Raw genomic sequence first — 15,685 nt, 5'->3', positions numbered from 1 at the left:
ACAGGCACCGCTTCAATTATATCCTTCTCTCTTGTGAGCTCCAGATTGGAGACGAATGCAACATATACTTTGAATGTTCTATTAAGTTATCACAACGAACGTGCATCGGTGAAACATACACCGGCGTTTCGCGATCCCGCAAAACGCTTGCGCAGCCGCCACGGAGATGCTGACATGTCACGGTTCGCGACATTTACGAAGGATGATGTTTTTCTGCGAGCCACAGGTGGCTTGTGGTATTGATTGCACGAAAATGCTAAACCATGGAAAATGTGCGCGCACAATTCTGTTTTAATGAATTGCTTGGTTATTTAGCAAGAAGCTCAGCATCCGCCGAAATAGCTCAGTTGGGAGAGCGTTAGACTGAAGATCTAAAGGTCCCTGGTTCGATCCCGGGTTTCGGCAGTTCCTTTTGACTTCTGTACAACTCATTCGTTTCCTTATTTTTTTTTCTCTATATTGTGTTGCTTCCCAGACAACGTAACGGAATCCTCAGTAAGTCTCCGGGATGTCGGAATCACGACCTTCGTACGTCCTAACGATCACCTGCACGAATCCAGGCTCCTCCTCAGGCCCATTTGTCCGTCCCAAGTATATACTGAGAACATAAATGTTATGCATTTGGAAGGCCATTTTAGGACGATGCCAGGATGTGTTCCAAGGCACTACTGCTTGACGCTGTAATTAGAGGACAGTTAATTATTTACAAATTGGGTTAATATATGCATGACTCAGCTTTGACAGTTGGACTCAACCATAGTGTAGGGCTCCGTTTTGCCTTTTGTGTGCTTTCATGTGCTCTTAAATCTAAAAAAAAATTTGGCGTTCTTGTTTCTTGCAACCATCAAAAAGCCGTTCGGTATCACTGCCTCAGGCACTGCACGAATAGCATAGACTTTCGAAGTCGGCTTTTGTTACTTCAAGAGAGCCGTTGGCTGAAAGTGAAACCACGACCAATAATAATAATAATAATAATAATAATAATAATAATAATAATAATAATAATAATAATATATAAACAAAGTAGTCTACAAATAAATGATCTTTTTTGCAGCATGCCATTTGTATTTCGTCATTGGTCATTTTCAGTTACGTCTGGGCAAGCATGAAGCTCCCAAGTGAACAAATTTGGAAATAACGGAGAGAGATTATCCTGCTGAGGTGGTTGCTCGGATAGATGCCAATGGAGGTACGCTTTATGTTCAACAACGGATGTTGCGTTAAAAATTGACTGTGGGCATATGCCTCAACAAATTACCCCATGCCCATTGTCAAGCCGGATTCGATCCGAGAGTGTCAGTAAACGGCGCTTCGAGAACTGTCGCCTACGGTCACAAAGTGCACCGATTTATCACAAGTCAATACCTACCCCTCACTATAATCACACGAAGAAAGCAAGACATGATAACACTTCCACCGCCTTTGGATATACTCGTACATTGAAGTTATTTGGCAACAGTGGGCACAGCACTCAGTGCACATGTCCGCCTGATAGAAACTCGACATTATAACCACAAAAGGCACAGTTAAAGTAGAGATTAATTTCATTATCATGTTCTTGTTTTGCTTTACAATATTTCGCACGAAATTATTTTATGTCCTTCTGTAAAAATTGCTTATCTGAATATTGCATAGCCAATATGGTGTGACCCTGGAAACGCTAGCTGTTCCGGACGCTGGTACTAATTACGGCGGCTCATTTTCCTTTTCATATGCTGGATGACAGCTTTGGAGTGAATTACCGACAATTCTAACGTCCCGACAGTCGTTTGTTAGTTGCAAAACTAACCTTCGCTCTTTCATGCGCGCATCACTCAATCAGTGAAAATGGAATAGATTTGTACTGTTGAAAACATTTTTGTCTGTTCTTTGAATTCACACGCTCTTATGTATGCATAGAAGCAAATAGCATATAGGGACCCCCTTTACAACTGCTACGAGAGTTACGGGTTCGGCCCACCTTTATGTAATGTCTAACGTGCAATCCTTGTGTAACTCTTGAGGCACTTCTTTGTTCAAGCATTCATTACTAAACGTGAAAAATATGTACCTAGCTTTCGCGGTGATGGCAGCATGCTGGCCGCGGTCGTCCTTACCGGCAGAGGTAGCCGCTCGGACCCATTCGCTCCCCCGCCGGGCAATGGTGCCGTTTTGCGAAGAAACGGCCGTTCTGTAGCTGCCAACCCCCCCCCCCCCCACTCCCGGGCAAAAAGGCTAAGTGACGCTATAATGTGTCCATACCATAACCAGCGCTTCTCGCGTACCGATAGGCGCGAATCGGTTCTTAACACGTGGACATCTGTCAGTGCAGTGACAATCTGGGTCCGCTTCAACATCCGCCGAAATAGCTCAGTTGGGAGAGCGTTAGACTGAAGTTCTAAAGGTCCCTGGTTCGATCCCGGGTTTCGGCAGTTTCCTTTAATTTTTTTTTACTAACAGAAGAGAGTGAGTACGAAATATGTTCCCGCTGCGTGCTTTACTTCGATTGACGGCGAGCGGGGCAACGAAACAAATTTTGTTTCGGGTGCTGCAACGCTTGCGCTGCCCAGCTTGCTTCCATTGGCTCCCCTGATGAACGGCGACCTCTGAAATACAGACGCAAATGTTTCGCTAGCGACACGCTTCCTGACACCGAGCAGCGACGATGACCTGCTTAATTCGAAAGCAGATACGGTTCGTTGAACCCTGTAGTGTCATGTGCTTTTGATAAAGTTCTCAAAGACTACGAGTGCACTTGAGCATAAAAACGATTATACCTGTATTTGCAAGCGCATGCGCACTCGAGGAGTCCCATCGCAGGATCTGACATGAAGTGAATTGTCGTGAAACGCACGGAAATTCCAGCTACTACATACATTTACCGCATACTTTTGTCCCATAGAACGCGCAGGGCTGACTTGAAGTTAAACAAGACAGCGGCAATCGGCATTTTTCGAAGGGTGGAAATGGCCTATTGCTCATCCCCTACTTGCACCAAGCTCGCAGGATCTGACATGAAGTGAATTGTCGTGAAACGCGCGGAAATTCCAGCTACTACATACATTTACCGCATACTTTTGTCCCACAGAACGCGCAGGGCTGACTTGAAGTTAAACAAGACAGCGGCAATCGGCATTTCTCGAAGGGTGGAATTGGCTAGAGTGCTCATCCCCTACTTGCACCAAGCTTCATTGCACCGCGGTTGCTCAACTGCAACAATCCTGTTCACGGTTTACGCATTCCATTGCGCACAATTAAAGCAACGACAAGCTCCAAACAAAATAGAAGTTCCACTTTAGCGACACAATGTGTCGCAGTCTCGATCGCGAAGGGAGCTCCGTGCCACATTCGAATCGGGAGCCTCGGCGATACCCATGATGACTTCACGATCGTCTTAGCCAATCAGACAGAGCCCATTATCCACTCTGCGGCGCCCCGCGCAGCAGCTGCTGCGCATTTTTTTGCTTAATGAAAATGACTTCCCTTCTTTTATGGCCTGTTAAAAGGTGATTTTCGCGTTCAATGGGTGAATAACTCGCTGCAAGCTCACGTTTTTTTAAAAGGTGCTTCAGCTTCCCTGTCCATATATCCTGTCAGTGTTCAGCCTCGATCGTTCGTTCGAAGCATGTCTGAAAGCACTAATGTCGCTGTGCGCAAGCGCCTAGTCACACGGCGCTTTTTCATATCTCGCGCTTCTACTTTGGATCCAGAAAAAATTGAGAAATAATCAAATTCATTATTTCTGAATTCATCTTTTCCATTAATGAAATTTCACGCGCGAGAGGCGCATGGTAGAGTTTTCTTGATTTCTAAAATATGTGTTAGCAGTTCTTTGATACGGTACTTCATTATTATCACTTATAGAAAGCATGTTTCCACTGCATAGTGTGCAAGCTCAATCAGCTTGCCTCGGCCACTAAATGACACAAAATTCGCGCTGGCCAACTCCGTGCTTCCAAAGGGCACACACAGCGTGGGTGCGACTATTCGATTTCTCTGGCATGTATCTAACGGTTATGTGCAACTGCCTTGCAAAAGCACAACAAACCCAGACAACACAAGGCATTCCGTGGATGTCCTGGAAAGATATCTGAACGTCCTAGCTGTTGTGAATATTTGCTTTCATAAAAAAAAGAAAGGCAAGGGGAACGGTGAAGTTCAAGAAGGTCTTGCTATTCTTGTGCATCGAACATGGGGCTCATAACCACTATGGGGCATGGACCAGTGTTAAGTTCATAAGTGTGACCTACGTCGTCTTCTCAGAGTCTCCAACCCTCCAAAGAAATTGAAATTAATAAAGCTGTTAATATATGAGTTGGCCATCCCTCAGGAGGGATACGTTCCACTAACATAGGCTCTACATCTACATATACAAATATACGCTGTCATCGTGACAGATGCCTCACCATGCGAAGAAACATCCGGTATTGAAATTTTATCTACAGATGTTGAGTGGTCATTCTCAATTAGGATTCCGGACTTCTTACCTGTAGTTATGGCTGAATTTCGAGCGGGGGTAACAGCCCTACGCATACTAAATGCGTCAATACCGGCGGTTGTCACAACTACGGATTCTATATACTTATATTCATTGCTATTTGCTAATAGTGGTACTCTCCTTTCACGTACACTTCATTTTCTAGTGCCTGCTCGCGTAACCTTGATTAGCTTGGCTTGGGCACCTGGACACATGGGTTTATTTATGAACGAAATGGCCGTCAGCCTATAGCGACAGCGGCTGTCAGTGTTCTATCTGTTCGCTCATTAATTTCTGTGACGAATTACGTAATTAGTGCCATATTCAGGAGACATGTAATTACTTCCTTGAACCAAGCAATAGTTAATTTCTAAGGGTATCATCAACTCCTATTCCCTTGGCACACAAAATATTTTCATACTAGACGAACTGACGTAATTTTTACCCGATTACATTGTCGGATACCGGCCTTAAACACTTATCGTCACAGGGCTGGTCTGGCATTCTTCTTCTTGGCCCAACCTGGGGAGACTCAAGGATATTTGATCATTTTTTTAAGAGGAACTTTTAGCTGGGCCCATATCAGATTGCGCATACTTGATACGCGTTAATTGCAGAAGCACTTTTTTGAGATAACCCGTGGACCTATATTTTTGAAATTTGTTCCATTTGAGACAGAAAGCTAAGTTCTGCTGCCTACAGAAGCGGAATATTCATTTCGGGCGTAAATCTTTTATGAATATTGCCCGAAATTGATAAGTTCGAAATGAATTGAAGCACATATTTTACGTATTCGTAGCTCTGCACAAAAATAAATATTGCAGTTTTGTAAACTGCATCGGTTAGAACATATAAAGTAGTCTAATATAGTTCAATAATATACTGCTCACGTGGATTTGTTACAAAGTTTACAAAATTATTGCAAATGTCATATTGACAAATTATATATCTAACAGGGGTGTATAATATATGAACTTTGTCCGCTTTAGATGCATTATTGTATTTTGTGTTCAGAATTAATATATTGTTTTTCATTGCTGAGCTAGAGAGGTGTTCACTTTATAGTTTTGTTTTAAATTTTGTAATTTACAACACCTCTCATGAAAAAAAATTGAGGGCCGAAATGAAAAATCCGCTTACAATAGTCGCCAGATCTCAACTGTTTCTTCTAAAAGTAACAAACCTCAACAATATCAATGCAGTGGTTGCTGAGAAAAACGGATTTTTGCTTTCCCATGTAGTTAGGTGGGAGGCCTTGAAATAATAAAGCTTTCTCTTAATCTGTCGCCGTTTTTCGTTATTAAGAAAGAACATTTTAGAAGCAAGGCTTGCACAAATTGGCATGCATTTTTCCATTCTGGAGGTTCTCCCTTCGGGAGTCTCCTCTCTCGGACACTGTCACAGGTATGCTTGCTCAACAATATAAAATTTATTAGTTGCTTCAAACCGGTTTTCTTGGTAAATTCTCCGTGTGGTGCATTTCAATAATTTCTTCCAGAAAATTTGTATTGTTATTACTGGTAAGTTAACTTCTTTCTCAATAAAATGAATCTTTGCCAATTCGCCACAATGGTTATGCGCCATCAGTAAGGAAAATGAAACTAAACACAATGATGAGCTGGGTCTGGAACCTGTAGGGCATTCTGCTCGACATACTTATTAGCCATTTGAGACACCGCTCTTACCATACGACGTCTACACCTCCTATTCCCTTGGGGCAAAAATTTCTCCCGCAATAGAAAAATTGAAGTCCTGTTTACCGAATGCCGATGTCGAATACCTATGCTAAACTATTCCCTGTATCGATCTGGTCTGGCGCCCTCCTGCTTGTGCTCCTACTGTGGTGAGGACGAAACAATATAACATTTCATGTCATGTGTCAAATTATTATTAATAAGAGAACATACATTACAAGGCGAATTTCATGGGGTGGGATTGAATATAACGATTCCCGATATTCTATCTTTCGGAGCCTCTCCTCTGGAACATTGCCATACGGATACTGGTGCAGCTGTTGTGTGATATATTATCGAATCAGGATGATTTCCTTGTTAAATTCTTAAATTTTATCGGAATTCATTCTTTTCAGCTATTCAAGATTTCTCTGTAGTGCTTCTCTTAAGACTCGTATAATCAGTTTTCACAAATAGCCCGATTCTTGGCCAATCCCCCCATAGTGGGTATGAGCCACTCTCGAAGCCAGGCAATCAAGCAAGCGTCATGGCGACGCAGGCTCGAACTGCGCTTCCTAAGCTTCCTAGGCTCGCATCCGGGACTCCTAGCGACAATAGTGCGTCGTGCCCGTCCACTCCACGCAACTCGCCATGCGAGGCCGCTCCGCTGCACGAGCCGCCCGCAGCTGATCCGGCGATCCCATGCCGTGGCACCTCGTCCGCCGCCGTTCCGCCATCGAAGCCCGCAATAGCAGCTCAAGGACAGGGCGGCGGTGCTGGCGCGTGGAGAGGGGCTCCGCCGACTCCAGCGCGTTGCGCTTCGCCGTGGTCTTGCTGGCCGCCGTGGTCCTCTTCTCGGCCGTGGTCAGCGTGGCTTTCGTGCTGCACACCAGCCGCGCAAACGGCGGCGTACTCTGGACACGCGTAAACAACGCCACCGCGTCGACATCGACGCCGCGGCAGGCCGCGGCAAACGCCACCTGCACCACCGTCACGGCGCCGGAGGCAGCGTCGGGATGGAAGCCTAGACCTTTTGGCCGCGCGTCGCACAGACCTGCGCGCCGGCGTCACAGAACGATCCGAGGTGGCCGGCCCACCGCTGTGACGCCGGCTGCGCTGTACGTGCATGAGGTGCCGGACGGTGCGTTGTTGTTGGACGGACAGTACGGCGCATAGGCACGCTCCGCACGCTCCGGCAAGTGGCTGTCCCAAATGCAGTGTCGACTTCAAGCCTGAAGCAGCTGTGAAATTTCGAGCTTACTTTTCTCCGGGCTTTGATCACTGATATGTCCGGAGATCGAACAAAGGGGAAGAGATATTTATACACGTGACACTCGCTATATAGGCGTACCTATGACTCATTCCGCAAGCCGCGTCGCCTCCCGAGGGGTGTGTGTACTGCGCATACGTGGACAGTTTACAAGCGATTTCATTTCTTACCGGAATAAACTAGAAACAATAGGCGGTGGTCATATGGATCAGCGCGACGTCGTTGATGGTTTACGACGTCGCGAAGTTAATTTCCGCAGGCAGTGTTGTTAAGGCTTCTATAAGCTGCTCTCGAATCCGCAACTGCACTTTGAGCAACAACAGTGTAAGTTGTGAAGTGCGACAGCACACAGCGAAGCTGTTCGGTGCAAATTCCGGTCGCATAGACTTCCTCACGTGCCGACAAGGCGCGAATTTAGAAAGTGGGTGCAATCCCCGGTGCGAGAGCTGAAACCTGGCTTAACCACCCCAAAGACGACCTGCCTCTTATTTTAACCTTAGACTTTGGCAGTGACTTCGTGGAGTCTACACCGTACCACTGTTTCGTGTGCGTTATGTGCAACATTAGCGACACTGTACGATGATACCTCTGCGATTAACGGAGTTAGCGAGTTTCAGAAATGGCGAGCAAGTTACGAGCAAGTTAATATCAACCTTGCACTGCAAAATGAGAGGCTTCATCATTGCGCGCGAGGACATGCCGTTGCGCCACGTGACGCCAGTGCTCGAATGACGTTAAAGTTGGATCAAATGCCGGCACGTCTGCTTCAGTGCTGTCACGTGCGTTGTTTTTCGTCGTACTGCAGCGTAAGTTCAGTTTGGTGTAGCAGTCTTACCTAACAGTGCTTGTTCTCTGTTTTGACTCTAAGGTTTTGTACACTGTTTGATTATATCTGGTGTTGATCTTCTTGGTGCCGATTCGGGCCACATCATGCTCTGCGTACTATCGAATAAAAAAAATTACCGACGATTACGTTACTTCCTAATGCGAAATTTGAGCGCAGCAAATAAGCTGTTTCACCTTTTCGATAGATTGAGGCAAAGAAATCGAGCAACACATGTATGCGCTATCACAGAATTTTTTTTTATTTTTCACACGTATTCCTTTAACAAAGACTCCACTAACAGTTCTTGACAGTCATGAAGGAAGCTTTGTGGTCGGAGAAATAGACTGATATATTGTAGCGAAGTGACGCAGCCGTAAGATATCTGACGCATCAACTCACCAGGGAGACGGAAGAAGAATGGGGATGAGCTCTGGCAGGGAAGGTCCAAATCCGCAGGTACGACGACGAGAGTAGCATTTGAACTAGATTTATTCTCTTGGTATTTACCTTAAGTTTAAACTGTACAAAATATATACAAGCAAAACGATGTCATACCCGTCGTCGTCGGCCTGCCTGACCGGCCTGGTCTCCCCTGGTGAAGATGCGCCGTCTGCTGCTGTCTACTTGCTCACTCTAAACTACCCCAAACTATTCCTTAAATAAGTTTCCCCAGCATCCAAGAGACACTTTTCTCCACCAATGGGCTACTTCGTTACTCCGACCAATCAGGCAAGCCGACATCATCCAATAAGCGGCAGAGTTCAAGGGGTCAAGAAATGGTCGCGTCAACACTCCGTACACAAAAGCACTCTGACCATAACTAATTGGCCTTTGACAGCCGAGCGTGAGAAGACGACGCGACATGTGCAGGTGTGACGTCAGGTGCGGCGGGGGCGGCGGCCGCGCGGCAGCACTGTCCGCGGCGCCGTCGAGGTACAAAGGTTTGCCCCGCGTCAAGGACCCCACAAAATTCCCCGAAAGACAGCAAAGAAGGCCGCGTTACATTGTCTTCGCGACACCTCCCCCCTACGAAAAAGAGTGTCCCACTCGTCACAAAGCACTACTACAAAACCAAATTAACAATTTAAACACGTACAAATTAAACACGTACATTTGGGGATTCATATAAGAAAACTGAAGTAACCGTAAGAAAAATGGAACATCACATAAAACAAAGCACCAAACACGTTTTAACAAAATGGAAACAAAGTGGACAAGAAAAGTAACACCAAAGTTCATTCGCGCGCGCTACACAAGAAAATTAACAATGAAGATTATTCGCTTGAGCTGCAATACACATCAATGTCTGTGTCATACGAAGCGATGGTTCGAGACTCAGCCTCCCTATGAAATGTCCTCCAGTTGGAGTAAAGTTCAGTCCCGTGCGGTTTCTTGGCTTGTCCTCGATCATTAGTCGACATCTCACACACACGATTACACGTGGCATGCCTCCGGTCACCACAACTACATTGACGCACAACGCGACGAACACAACACATTTTCTTTTTCTTTGGACGTTCGTTATCAGATTTGCCGTCTGCGTCGTGATCATCGGAGCACTCCCTGACGTGGCACGGTCCTAATCGCGCAACATTAAAAGCGTCGCGTTTGTTGCCGGTTTGGTCGGCTAGAATCTGAGCAGAGTCCATTTGGTGGGCCGCTTTCTTGGCATCCTCGGTTCCGCGTTGAGTTCCTTGGCCCACCTGAAGTGGTGGCTCATTTTTGAAGGTCACAAAGGGGGCGATACTGGCTGGCTTCCTGGGGGCGAGTGGCTCTTTCTGGCAGTCAGAGCAGGAGCGGACATACTTGGTGACGTGGCAAAACATCTTTGGCCAGAAATAGCGGCGGCGAACTTTCTCCCATGTGCGCTTGATACCGAGGTGGCCTGCCGTGATGTCGTCATGGCAGTGCCTCAGAACCTCCGATCTCAAACACTTGGGGACAACGAGTGCTGCGCGATCTTCTTGAAAGCCTTTCGCTCTTCTGTACAATACACCGTCGACCAGCCGAAAGCTCCGTGCCGTTCTTTTCGTTTTTCTGACAACGGGCGCACTCGGCTGCTCTAGGTGCTGTATTATTTCTTGCATCCAGGAATCCTCTCTTTGCTTTTCGCCGATGTCCACATGATCCAGCACGAGCAACGGTAAGGGATTTTCGTCGCTTGCTGGCGCGGAATCATGCGGCAGTCGGGGAAGCGTGCGGGAGTTGCCTTGCTCAAAGTTAGAGCGCTGCTCCTTCCACTGGGGTCCGTTTTCCTGGAGCCATTGCCGGCACTGGGGCGCAACGTGGCCGACGCGGTCGCATAGCTGGCAGCGTGGTCGCTCGTCGTCGTCACGGGTATTTCTCGCTGGCCAAGGCACTGGGGGACGACGTACATCTTGTTCAATACCTTTCAGGCGGTCAAATAATGAGGCTATAGAGTCCGCGATCGTCCTCAAGTCCCTGTCGCGGTCGGTGGCCTCTCGCGGGCAGTGACGCTCTGCCGCAGCGCAGGTGGCGAGACATGTTGGAGGCGGCTGCACTGTTGCTCCAGCGGGTGTCACTCCGGCGGCAGGTGCCGAGGCGAATGGGTAGCACGACTGCTGGCCGGCAGAGAAATAGGTGCCGGTCGCTTCTGGTTGCGACGCACGCACCATCAAAAAAGCTGCCCAATCAATTCTTCGTAAAATTTCGAGGAAAGCAGAGCAGCTGTCCGGGTTTGCAATAAGAATTTTTTCCAGCACGTCCGGACGCAATCCGCGCATGAGGTGCCGCATCCGCTCCTCTTCCGTCATAGATGGATTGGCTCTGGCGCACAGCTGCACAACGTCATAATAATAATCTTCGGGAGATTCTGATGGCAGCTGCGTTCGGTTTTGGAGCCGCAAATATGCGATCTCAACTGAGTGGCGACTTGTGAAAGACGTTTTTAATAGCGTCGTCCACTCTTTCCATGTATTAGGGGCACCCGTTAAAATTTGCGTGGTGTGCCACTTTTTTGCATTGCCCTCTAATGCCAAATATAAAAATTTTACTTTCGTTCCTTCATCCCAGTTGTTGAGGGAGGTTACGTGTTCGTAGAAAAGCAGCCATTCCGATATTGACTCTTCGGGCGTGCCTCTAAAGACTGGCGGTCCGATGAAAGGTTCCGATTGAGGGCTGGACATGGTAGCGAGGACAGTAGGGGGTCCGGTCATGGTCGAGCTGTTAGAGCTAGGTTCTTCGGGTTTGTTGCCACGGCCGATGATATTAGAGCGTGGACTTCGGTACCCAGCACACTCCACCACTTTGTAGCGAAGTGACGCAGCCGTAAGATATCTGACGCATCAACTCACCAGGGAGACGGAAGAAGAATGGGGATGAGCTCTGGCAGGGAAGGTCCAAATCCGCAGGTACGACGACGAGAGTAGCATTTGAACTAGATTTATTCTCTTGGTATTTACCTTAAGTTTAAACTGTACAAAATATATACAAGCAAAACGATGTCATACCCGTCGTCGTCGGCCTGCCTGACCGGCCTGGTCTCCCCTGGTGAAGATGCGCCGTCTGCTGCTGTCTACTTGCTCACTCTAAACTACCCCAAACTATTCCTTAAATAAGTTTCCCCAGCATCCAAGAGACACTTTTCTCCACCAATGGGCTACTTCGTTACTCCGACCAATCAGGCAAGCCGACATCATCCAATAAGCGGCAGAGTTCAAGGGGTCAAGAAATGGTCGCGTCAACACTCCGTACACAAAAGCACTCTGACCATAACTAATTGGCCTTTGACAGCCGAGCGTGAGAAGACGACGCGACATGTGCAGGTGTGACGTCAGGTGCGGCGGGGGCGGCGGCCGCGCGGCAGCACTGTCCGCGGCGCCGTCGAGGTACAAAGGTTTGCCCCGCGTCAAGGACCCCACAAAATTCCCCGAAAGACAGCAAAGAAGGCCGCGTTACATTGTCTTCGCGACAATATGTTCGACTTGGTACACCAATGCTTGATTCTCAAAGACGAGATCTATACAAGTGCCTCGCGAGGTTGTCACAGCCGTGGGGGAAGCAGAGGCTAAGCGCCGCCGCCGAGAAGACCCTGCCGTTCGCGCCGCCGAAGCGGAGGCTCATCGCCGCCGTCGAGAGCAACCAGCAGTAAGCGAGGCTGAAGCAGAAGCTCATCGCCGCCGCCGAGAAGACCCTGCAGTTCGCGCCGCCGAAGCGGAGGCTCATCGCCGCCGTCGAGAGCAACCAGCAGTAAGCGGAAGCGGAGGGGGGCGGCGTGTACACCCAGCGGCAAACGATGGGGGCAGAAGCGCGCGCAGCAAGCGGACAACACGATAAAGGGAGGAGGGAAGAGATAGCAGCGACTGACTGATGCCGCTGACGGCGATAGTGAGTCAACCCCAGCTATCCGCCACACAAGAACAGGGGGGGGGGGGACCCTTTCCTCCTCTTTCTGCATGGCGGCGACGGTGTTCTATGCAGTCACGTTATCTTGACTCTCTAGCGGCGTCAGCGGCATCCAGCGGTATCAGTCGGTCGCTGCTAGCGCTGGGGGGATGAAAGGGGGGCGGAGCTGGTTACGAGGCCGACGACGACGCCGACGCCGACGACGACGCGAAACCCAGGAACGGACGCCAAAGAGCTGCGCTCTAAAAGATAGCTTGGTAGAAAATGACAGACAGAAACACTCGGCGCACTCTGTCCCCATCGCTGGTTGCTTTCAAGATAAGGCTCGCACGGCCGCGCCATACGCAGTAGCCCCCGGAGTAGAGCGCCCCTCCCCCCTTCCCTCGATGTCTTGCGTACGACGGAAGACAGCGCGCTTGCTCCTTCTTTCATCCCTTGCGCGCGCGAGATTGAACCGCCATCGTCAGCTCACGGTCGCACGCTTTCACACGCACATACAATATACGGCGCGCGGCGACGATCTTATCGCCCTTGGACTTTATACGGAACATCAGGGCAACGGCAGAAATGCGCCTATAGAGTGTCCACATAATTGGTACTGCAATAGACGAGTTTAAAGTAGCTGTAGACGGGGCGCGATGTGAGTCTCTCTGGCGTTACCACCCTCTGTCGTGCTGCCGTAAAGTGCCTTACAAGACCTCAGCGCAAATTTTGGAGGCAATGCTGCCAGCTAACTTAACTGTCGTGCCCTGCGCCAATGGCGTGAAGTGCCCGAGCTCAGCACACAGGAGAGCTGGGTCGGAGGAGCAGGAAGGTGGGAGAGTCGCCGGCCGCGCGGGTGGGTCGCCCAAGCATTGAATAGCGCCCGAGCATTGAACAGCGCCCGAGTATGTTGAACAAGCCGTAAGCAGTCGAGGCTAATTGGCCCTATGCAGTCCAGTAGCGTGAAAGAGCAGAGAGGAAACCGAGGCGAGGGGCGTATCCTAGATTGCTAAACGCTGCAAAAAAGAAAGGGCCAACAAAGTGTCGACCCTAAATAGGACAACGTCGACGCAATTGCGCGTGAAAGTGGACACGAGTAAAATACGAAATAAGAGAATAACGAACATGACAAAGAGACATAAAACGACTTAATAGAGGCATAATCAACAGTTCACCATCGACTCATTTGAACGACGTTGTACGTCGACCTTGTCCTGTTTAGCGTCGGCGCTTGGTTGACCCTTTCTTCACTTTTTTTTCTTTAATAGTGGTGTGTTTGAAGGTATATAGGTGCTTCAGCAGGTATGACCTAAGACTTTCCACTAGAAGCAGTGTAGACACGTACATTTGGCTAACTGCTGGAGGGTGGAGGGTGCCCAAATGAAAGCGCCTTTTTGTTGTTGTCTGGAACGGCTAATTAGCCATAACCTGTGGACATTCGAGCAGATCGTGGCTCACAGCTGACATGTACATTGTCTCGTTGCCTGTGAACAAGTACGCCGGTGGTTTAGGTGAGGCAGTGCCATAAAGAACGTTCTTCGGTCAAAGGGAACCCGATGTGGTTCGGTTTTAGTGTTTCCGATTTTAATTTCTCGATCGCACTTCCTACAGTCATGACGCGTAGACTGTGAATGTCAAGTGATCGGAAAACTGAAGAAAACAAGAACCCTCGGGGTACACCGGCTTGCAAATGATGTTGATGCCAAAAGGTTCAAAGGAAAGATTACCAGTCCAATAGGGACACTCCAATATGGCCGGCTGGAAGATCTGACCTGACAAGGTAGCTTTCACTTAGACACGGCAGTCGTACACTGTCCGCTTGCACAATCACTGGCCAATTTAGTGCCATTTATACGGGAGGAATGAGCGCGTCATGATGCCCTGCTGATATTTGTTCCTCAGGTTGTCCTTTATTATCAATTTTTTACACGTAAATACCCCCCCCCCCCCCAAAAAAAAAAAACGATAAAGCTCCGTTAAAAGTGTAAAGCACCGATCTTGACTGTGTAAATTTTTCCATTCTGACCCACATTTTCTGCTGCAGGCAAATGTGCGCTTGAGAAATAAGGACGTGCGAAAATTCGAAACTTCAAATACGGATCGAATAGTTTCTGCTATACGACTGGCGTTCGATTCGAAAATTCCTTATTCGGAGTTGACGAAAATTCGTTTCTATAGAATATATGTAAGGTATGAAAACGGTTCTTGAGAGTCTCGAGGGAGATACAGCGATGGATGTGGGGACTGTTCTAAACCGTTCTGCTGCAGGCTAGCTGCAATTTTTGCGCTGAGGTACGATTTTTTGAGTGACCGCACGGGGCATAAAACTTGTGCTTAATAATTTTCTGTTATTCAATAAGTACGGCTCGCTTTCCGGCAGCTCATACACGCATTTGTTTCCATTTTATATGTGGCCAGTATCACTGTTTACGCCTCCTTAAGTCAACGTGTGGTGCTGTTGTATTGAAGTTTGAGGTTTTACTTGCCAAAACCACGATTTGATTACGAGGAACGCCTTAATGGGGGACTACGGATTAACTTTGACCACCAGGGGACCTTTAACGTGCCCCCAATGCGTGTGACATGGGCGCCTTTGAGTTTCGCCGCCATCGAAATGCCGCCGCCGCGGCCGGCATGTGATCCCCCGACCTCGTGCTCAGCAGCGCAACACCGTAGCCGCTAAGCCACCGCGGCCGGTGTGTGTTGCTGCAAAATGACCCTTTTCACCTTAAGTGGAGACAGTGCTCGGCGTGCATCTGGTAACGTTGTTTTGACACTGTCTTTGCCATAATGCAGCAGATAATCGAAAGCGCTTGTTTCTAACTTACGAGCTCCTCAGTTGTCCGGATGTCCAATTGTGAATGGCATTGCATGTACTTGTCACTGCATAGAATTTTAAATTCATTTTTATCTAACCCAATACGCGCAAACTTCATATTTTGTGTTACTTTCGGAACGAGGGATTGTACAATATTATTGGGTGGTTGTATTTGTCGAATATTTATGCTCGATTTGATTAGGAAATTCCGCTGCTCACACACCTGTATTGCGAATGCTTTAGCTCGCGTTTTCCAGATAACATCACATGTGCGCTTTGTTCTAAAACGCCGTAA

The 15,685-nt window shown here is 48.2% G+C and overlaps 2 non-coding genes across 2 annotated transcripts; both read left to right on the top strand.

Annotated features, from left to right (window-relative positions):
* Window positions 1–332: 332 nt before the first annotated feature.
* TRNAF-GAA (transfer RNA phenylalanine (anticodon GAA)) lies at window positions 333–405 on the top strand. Its single transcript has one exon. It is a non-coding gene; the product is annotated as a tRNA-Phe (tRNA).
* Window positions 406–2,338: 1,933 nt separating this feature from the next.
* TRNAF-GAA (transfer RNA phenylalanine (anticodon GAA)) lies at window positions 2,339–2,411 on the top strand. Its single transcript has one exon. It is a non-coding gene; the product is annotated as a tRNA-Phe (tRNA).
* Window positions 2,412–15,685: the final 13,274 nt, after the last annotated feature.

The sequence above is a fragment of the Dermacentor variabilis genome, chromosome 8, assembly GCF_050947875.1.
Source record: "Dermacentor variabilis isolate Ectoservices chromosome 8, ASM5094787v1, whole genome shotgun sequence".
NCBI classification, from domain to species: Eukaryota; Metazoa; Arthropoda; class Arachnida; order Ixodida; family Ixodidae; genus Dermacentor; species Dermacentor variabilis.
The sequence above is the reverse complement of the archived record's forward strand: the minus strand, read 5'-3'. Positions and strand labels throughout refer to the sequence as shown.